Below are 8,842 nucleotides of genomic sequence, written 5' to 3'. Positions count from 1 at the left end.
TCAGGTCTCTCAACTTTACTAAACATTCCTCAGCATTTCTCAGGATAAATCTCAAGTTTCGTTCATTAGTCTTCAAGGCCATCTTGAACTGTGTCTGCGTAGCTCCCCACACCTTTCCCATCTACATGGCTGTAAGCATATAGAGCCTCTTGTGATTTTCCAAAAGCAGGATGCTCTCATTTAGGCATCTCTGCAATGAGATTAAATATATCCTCCTCTTACATTGCTTTCCCAGTCTTCTCTACCCTTGAAGACTTCTTCCCTGTGTGCCCACAGGTGTCTCCTCAGTATTCCTCCAACGGTCTCAATTTTTTCTATCATAACGGTGCCAACACATCACCACGTGTTCCTCCCCCATGTCTGGAAGGCACATGAAAGGAAGAACATTATGTCATTTCATTTTGCAGCAGCAATACCAATTGCAGTGGTTGAACAAATGGTTCTTTAATCCACTTATTCATCCATTCATTCATTTGTTCAACAAATTTTTAATAAATAATACATTCATGTCTCTGTTCTAAATCGAGGATACCATGGTGAGACAACAAGCAAAATCTCTGTTCTCAAACTAACACTCTCCTGAGTGAGGCAGAGAGTAAGCAAATAATCACAAAGAAATAAATAGAATCATCGAGAGTGTGCAGACAGCTTCCTTAGCCAGTGCTCCACCCTTCTCTGAAGAAACTCCTCTCCATCTGCCCTGCCCCAGCAACATGGGCCTCCTCGCCACGCCCCTCACTGAGGCCCGGGCTATGACTCTGCATTGACCTGAAAGGCTTCTCCTCCCACAAACTCTCTTTATCATTCAGGTCTCAGCCTCAATGTCACCTGCTCTTCTCCACACGCTCCATCTACTGTGGCAGCATGCTCTTTCAGATCTCCACACAGGCCTTAGAGGGATTTGGCATCTTTTATCTTCATGTCTTGTTTGGTTTTGTTTCTGTTTCCCCTGTATAAACTCCATGAGAGCAACAGTTGTGTTTTTTTTTTTTTTATTTTAACTGTCTAATTCTTGTCTCCCACATAGCAGTTCCTGATAAATAATAGGTGCTCAACATATTTATTAAGTGAGCAAATGGCCAGAATATTAAAAAATTGAATTTCAAAAGGGAAAATGTTGACACATTCATCTATACAGCCTCGCAACTGAACTCCTAGTTACCCACCCAAAAGATACGAAAACATGCCCACTAAAATATTTTTATGTGAACGGTCAAAGCATGTTTATTAATTGGCAAAAAAACTAGAAGCAGTACAGTCATCAATAGAGAAATGATAAACAAGTGTGATATAGCCAGCAATGAAATCCTATATGGCAACATAACAAAGGAGGACACTAGTGAATGAAGCAAGCAGATCACTGGCATGGTTGCCCGGAAGAGACACAAGGAAACTTCTAGAATACTAGAAAAGGTTTATATTTCAATTGTGGTTATAGGTACATGGTTTACACATTTGTCAGAGTCGCTGAACTATGCTTTTAAAATGGGCGCTTTCCAGTGATGCAAAATATGAAGCATTTACTTAAAAATTTTTGAAAAGAAAATGTGAAAATTAGAGCATACCTCACCTCCACTCTCATCCCCAGCCTCATCCATCCATGTCTGCCTGAGAAGGCCATCCCCTTTGGCTGTCCTGAAGTCTCCATCCCACACGTAAGGAGTCAGTGTCAATATCGGTTTGTTAACCCACCAGCCCCTGCCTGATTGTCCCCAAGGTCCATTCTACTCATGGATTAAAGTCCATTATCTCACCCAGGCAGCCACTGCTCACCCTGCCAGTCTTTCCAGAGGGAACAACTAGTCTTGCGCAGCTCAGCCCTACAAGCCCTGGTATGGCCCTGGCAGATGTATTGCCAGAACGTGACCCCACACCAGCAGAATCTGAGTCACCTGAATGCCAGGGAGGCAGAGGCAGCCCTGCCCCAGACCCGCGGAGTCTGAAGCTGCAAGGTAACCTAACCCTCAGGGGGTGCTCGTAACCCTCAGGGGGCACTCGAGTTTCAGGAGCACTAAGCTAAGGGTTGTTGTTTCAGATTTCTCTTTGCAAATGTTATCAATCATGCCTGTCCTTCCGGCACCTAAGGAGGGTTTCTCCAGGTGACACCACAGGCAGTCTCCTAGTAGGAGTCTGTGAGTGCCCCCCTCCCTCCCGCTGATCCTAGTGCCCAGGCAGTCCAGGATAGCCTCAAGCCTGCCCATATACAGTGTAGTTAGAGGGTCAGTGGCAGATCAGAGGAGCCCTCTGAATGGTGGAGTGACAGACTTCACAGACCAGGAGACATCATTGGAACCCACAGAGCATGTGCCCGGGGGAGGCTACCCATGATATCATCAATATCTCATTGCACGATCCTCAGCCCAGCACAGGCTACTAATAGCAAACACATTTCCATGTTAATCAGAAGGTGGCATTTCCAGTTGGGTCATTGTCCCCAGTGTGCCACCTCTCTCTGAGGATGGAAATGAGGCCTTTGTCCCTAAAACTCACCATTATTCACCTGCCTGCCAGCACGAAGACAGACACACCTCAGCTAGGATCCAAAAAATGCATCCAATAAAGGAGCGCCTTGGCACCCCTCTCTCTCTGTCTTCTCCAAGTTTTCCTTCCTTCTCCCTGCCCCTCTTTTCTCCTCCTTTAGCTCTGGCCACCTCCTCCTCCGGGGAAATGGCTTTCCCCTCAGGCTGTGGCTCATGAACTCACAAGACTAGGTAGGGATCTGACTGTAGCTGTTGGCCAGGACCAACACTTGTGCCAGAGTGTCCCCAGCTCCCTCGTGGGCACCCCCAGCCCCTTCTGGGTCCCACTGCCATTACAGTCCAAGGAAATTCCCTTGTGCTGATAGAGAACAACCATTGTAGTATAACCACAACAGGGTAGTCCCAGGAAAGGGGGAGGCTCCAGGTACCCAAGGGAGGGTGGAGCTGAGCAGGGAGAAGAAGCTGCAGAGGTGACTGAGAAGGAAGGAGCAGGATGGAGCCTGAAGGAGGCCTGTAGTGGGCACATGGAGCAGAGAGACACGTGAAGAAACTGCACTTGCCTTGTGGTTGTGGACGGGGTGACAGAGTCACCCACTGGGTGAGAGTCACCTACTGGGTGAGACAGTCTCTCACTGGGTGAGAGACCCATGGGGAGATGACAGTGGCAGCTTTTACCTGGATTTTGATTTTGCTCTTTTTCCTCCCAGACTTGTCTGGTTGATTCTGACCCTTTTCTGTGGGTCCCCACTGGAAGGTGCTTTAGACTTGGGGCAGCTTTTGTGCCTTGCACTGGGCCAGTCCTGCTTGGGTGGACTTTTACCCATGAGGAGACAGGTGACTTTGGGTGCTTGATTTGGAAACTATGTTCTTTGTCTTGTCTGTATTGCACACTAATTGTATAAATTTCCTTTTGATTAAAAGTCTTATATGTTTTGCCTTAATGTGGTGGATGGCAGAACCTATTTAGAGCAGGCAGGTATGGGAGTTCTGGGAGTGCCCCCTCCCTGCTCTGTAACATAAACACCTTGGTGGCCACTGCCCCCTCCAGTTGCTCCCACCCCCAGATAATCCACTAGATAGTTTATACACATCTCTATTTAATCCTCAAAACCAGACTAGGACAAGGAGAGAAGAGCCCCCCTATACAGGAGAGCCCAGGGAGGAAGAGAGAGATTAAGCACTAGACCCCAGTTCACCCCAGAGGTGAATCGAGGGTCTCGTTCATCTGGGCCACCTTGTGTCCACCCTTCCAGCCTGGCCAGCATCCTGCTCTGTCCTCAACTCACACCTGCCTTTAGAGCACTTCTCTGGGATGAGAGGAAGTGACTAGATCTTGGGACTGAGCTGGGGGAAGGGTGGGCGGCAGGGCTTGTCCTGGGGAGCCAGGTCCCGTGGCAGGGGTGGGGATGCTTGGATGCTTGCTGGTGGCGCCTCCATATTTCTTCCTTTCCAAGGGTCTCCGGTGTCAAAGTGATGGTCAGTATGCCCCTGGCTCTCTCCGCCTCGAGTGCCCTCCTCTGGTCAAGCCACACAGGACACTGAGAGCTCGCTGCGGCCTGCTATGTGAGGGAATGAGGGTTAATGCAGGACGATGGCAGTGCTCCCCAGGAAAATGGAGCCAGATGGAGCACATAAGTGCAACTTACTGCTTAGAAACCCAGCTTGTAGTGACAGTGTTGCCAGCACTCCGAGCAGTAATTGGCATTAAGAGCAGCTTGGAACTGCAAACCAGTGATTTTCAATTGGTATAAAAAAAGTAATTGACATTAAGTGCTGTTTGGAGCAGGGAACTAGTGATTTGCAAATGACATTCAATAAGAAATCATTTATGTCTATTGATATTAAATAGGCAGGAGCTCAGTGAGCACAAGGGGCATCAGGGCAAAGAGGGGGAGCTGCTGGGAACTCAGTTGGATCACAGAGGCCTGTGTGAGACAGGCCCAACATCCCGCACTAGGGTTCCCATCAGGTGTGGGTGTCCTTCAGCTCCAGCTGAGATCAGGCTGCATTCCAGGCCTGGGCGACTACTCTCCTCTCCTCTCCCCTCCTGTGGCCCCACTAGGCTATTCCCAGCAGCCTCAAAAGCCCCCCCATAGAAGAAGATGCTCCTGACCCACTTGGCATCTCTACTGCTCCCTTTGGCAGAGGGCTCTCTCATGTCAGGCTGTGCCAGCAGCCCTAGGAGGCTGGCTTCTGATCTGGGGGTGCTCTGTTCCCCATGCTCCACCAAGAGACACAATAGCCTCCAGGGCGCCCCCTCCCCCAAGTGCTGAGGGTTAGGGCCCAGAGTGCAAAGCAGTGAGTGCGCACTCCTTGGACATTTTGGTTGAAGGAGTCCAGCAAAGACAGTGGGGGAGAGTTCTGCAAATGATGGGAAAAAGCAGTAATGTGCTGCCAGTGGCCCAAACAGCAGCCCATGCTCCTGAGAGTAGAGGTGATTGGCGCATATGCCAGGGACCCCATCCTCCACAGGGGCAGAGAAGGTGGCATCAAGGTTGTCTTCTGCCTGCTGCAGCAGTGCACACACACATGGCAGCATGCTGCCAAGCAGCCTGCTGTAAGGGAGAATGAGTCTTGTAGCAGCCAGAGCTAGAGTCTTAGGGCAGTACTAGTGCTGGGTTGTGCATGTATTTTGCAATCATCACAACTACACTTTGGGTCCACAGCAAGAGCCACATTCCAGATGGGGGCTCGGGTGGCTCACCCTTGCACACATAAAGTCAAGCTAAGTTCTCTCTGGCCCTGAAACCAACATGCTTTGTACCACAACACAGCCCCGACTCCACTGGTGGAGGGTTGTGTGTAACCTGGGCCCCTGCCATTAACTCTTTCCAGGGAACTTGCGCAGGCCTTTCCCACCAGCTGCCTGGAGTGCTTGTCGGGCAGCACAGCTGAGAAGGGAGGCGACGCCATTGCGTTGGACTTGAGCCCCCCTAATAAGGGAGGATGGGCAAATTCAGGAGGATCTCTTTCCCAGGGGGAGAAAAATTATCAACCAGGAATGTTTCTCTTCTTGTTGTTCCATTGATTTCCCCAAAGAGCGCTTTTATGGAGTCATTTGTAATTATAGAAAAGGAAATTCAAAATACCCTTAGTCCAAGGCAAGAGTAAAAGAAACTCGGGAACAATAAATTAGAAACCTGGAGGCCTCCCCAGTGGCGCAGCGGTTGAGCGCTGAGTTGCGAAGCTGCCGTTAGCCTCTGCAGTGCCAGTTCGATCCCTGGCCACCGGAGGAGGGTCCCACATGGCATGCAGACCTCTCCTGCCGCTTGCTGCTCCCCTCAGCAGTGTACTTCGTCAGTCTGCCTGCTCTGCTCCCCGCTCTGGCTCTAGTGAATTCTCTCACCGTCCCGCGCTTCTGACTATACCCAGTGCTCGTATACATACATACATAAATAAATATTAAAAAAAAAAATACAGGTCTCAGAGATGCAGTTTCAATATTGAAGTGTGAGGAGACCCGCAGATTCAGTGCGCAGTAAAATAACCATATATAATAAAAATATGTACATATTTTTAAAAATTTAGACCATTGAATTTTAGTAATTTTTTCTAAGGCATACAACAAATCAAGAAGTACTTATTCAAGAAAATCTACTAACCCTCATTAGTAAAAGTTACGATTGCATCACTTCTGATCAACTGAAAGCCTGAGGGGTGTTCTCAAAACCCTTCTCAGTTTTGATAATTCACGAGACCCCTGGAACTCTCTGAGAGCTGTGACAATCATAATTATGGTTTATAACAGAGAAGGGGTACATGTAAAAATCAGTCAATGGGAGACAGAGTCTGCGAGGATTCTAAATGCAAAGCTTCTGGTATTCTCTCCCTATGAAGTCATTGTGTGTGTCTCTGTCAGCCTTAGTAGGTGACAATGTGCAAAAACTATTGCTAGGGGCCTCCCCGGTGGCGCAGCGGTTGAGCGCTGGGTTGCGAAGCTGCCCGCGGCCTCTGAGGTGCCGGTTCGATCCCCGGCTGCTCCTCGGCCACCAGAGGAGGGTCCCACATAGACGCAGACCTCTCCTGCCGCCCGCTGCTCCCCTCAGCAGTGTACTTCAGTCCTTCTGCCTGCTCTGCTCCCCGCTCTGGCTCTGGTGAATTCTCTCACCCTCCCGCGCTTCTGACTGTACCCAGTGCATGCATAAAACAAAAACAAACAAACAAATAAATAAAATAAAACATGCCTCTATAAAAAAAAAAAAAAATAATAATAAAAAAAAAAAAAAACTATTGCTAAACAGGGAAGTTCACTTGAGTTCAGTGTCCAGGGTTTTTATTGGAAGTTCATTATGTATGCATGATTAATTGATGGAATAATCATACACATGGTTTTGACCCAAACCTCCCACCCTAAATCACATGGTTGATTTTTATGGTATGGCCAGCCCTTACCCTAAGACTCTGAATGTGACTCTGAATGTTAAGATCTGGATTATCCACCCTACACAAAGACCCTGATCTGGTTTGACATAGATTAACTTCTAGTAGTTTCTGCAAAAATCATATATCATTGACCTTGACCTTCATAAAAGGTCAAATTTTTTACATATACATGCAAATAAAGAGATATGAATATATACACACAAACATATCACTTATAAACACTTAAAAGTATGCATGAACCTAACAACAAAGTCTTAAAATCATGAGGCAAAAACTAGTCAATTGCATAAAAATTGACAATATAATGATAATAACTGAAACTCTAGTACCAAACTTTTAATAATGTATAGAACAACTAAGCAGAACATTAACAAGGAAATAGAGTAAATGTATCACACTATAAACTTATTCACAGGTGCCTATATAATAAAAGAGTAAACCATCTTCTCAAGGGACACAGAACATCTCAATAGATCACATGCCAAGTTAAAACAAGTCTCAATTAGTTTTAAATAATTCACATCACAAAAACTATGTTATCCCACAAAATGGAATGAAATTAAAAATCAGTAGCAATGAAATTTGGAGAATTCACAAATATATGGAAATTAAACAGATTATTCATAATAACCAATGTAGCAAAGAAGCAATCACAAGAAGAATCTAAAAATGTTTTGACAAAATGAAAATATAAAATAATTAAACTTATAAAATGCAACTATGCTTCCTCTTCTTCATAATGCACATTAATATTTAAAAACCCATAACATTATGCTTAATGGTGAAAAACTGAATGCTTTTCCTCTAATATCAAGAACAGGATAAAGATGTCTGTGATTACCACTTCTATTCAATATTGTATTGAAATTCTAACTAAGACAATTATCCTTCCTGCCCCAAAAAAGAAAGTGAAATGAAGGTGTGTAGATTGGAAAGGAAGAAGTAAAACTCTATCTTTTGTTGGTTGGCATAAGCTTGTCTATAGAAAATTTTAAGGAAATTTCTCCCAACAAATCTATAGAACCATAAAATGAGTTTGGCAAGGTTGCAGAATACAAGATCAATATACAAAAACTAGCTGTAATTCCAACACTAGCAATGAATAACCCAAAAATGAAATTAAGAAAATATTTTCTATAACAATTTTAAAAAGAAAAAATGGGAATAAATTTTATAAGTTTTATTTCAAAGAAAGGACAAACTTTATATTCTTAAAACAAGATGTTAAAAAATTAAATAAGTGGAAAGTTAACCCCAATAATAGAGCTGAAGATACAATAGTGTTAAGATGGCACTACTCCCCAAATTGATCTAATATTCAATACAATCCCTCTTGAAACCCAAGTGAAGTTCTTTGTAAAATTGATAAGTTGATCTTAAAGTTCAGATGGAAATTCAAGGAACTCAGGACAATATTGGAAAACCAAAAAGAGGGAGCATGTGGACTCATGCTCTGCTGTTTCAAAACTTATCACAAAGCTACTCAAGACAATGTGATGTAGGCATAAGGATAGCTCTATAGATCAACAGAATAGACTTGCATATTCAAAAATAAACCCATACATTTATAGTCATTTGATTTTTGACAATGATGTCAAGACAATTTAATGGAAGAAAGAATAAAATTTTCAGCAAATAATTTAGGGTCAACTGGATATTCATATATAAAAGAATGAAGTTGGCCATTTTTACATCATACACAAAAACTAACTCAAATAAATCAGACTTAAAGTTTAGAGCTAAAATTATTGAAACGTTGAGAAAAAAACAAGAGTAAATCTTCATAACATTAGGTTAGCTACAATACCAAAAACATAAGGAACAAAAGAAAAAAATGGATAAATTGGACTTGATCATGATTTAAAATGTGCTTTAAAGGCCACTATCAAGAAAATGAAAAAAAGGCCTCCCCTGGTGGTGTAAGTGGTTGAGCACCGCGCTGTGAAGCTGTCTGCAGCCTCTGCAGCACCGGTTAGATC

Source organism: Talpa occidentalis, unplaced genomic scaffold, assembly GCF_014898055.3.
Source record: "Talpa occidentalis isolate TD23 unplaced genomic scaffold, MPIMG_talOcc4v2.1 talOcc4.3, whole genome shotgun sequence".
NCBI lineage: Eukaryota > Metazoa > Chordata > Mammalia > Eulipotyphla > Talpidae > Talpa > Talpa occidentalis.
The sequence above is the reverse complement of the archived record's forward strand: the minus strand, read 5'-3'. Positions refer to the sequence as shown.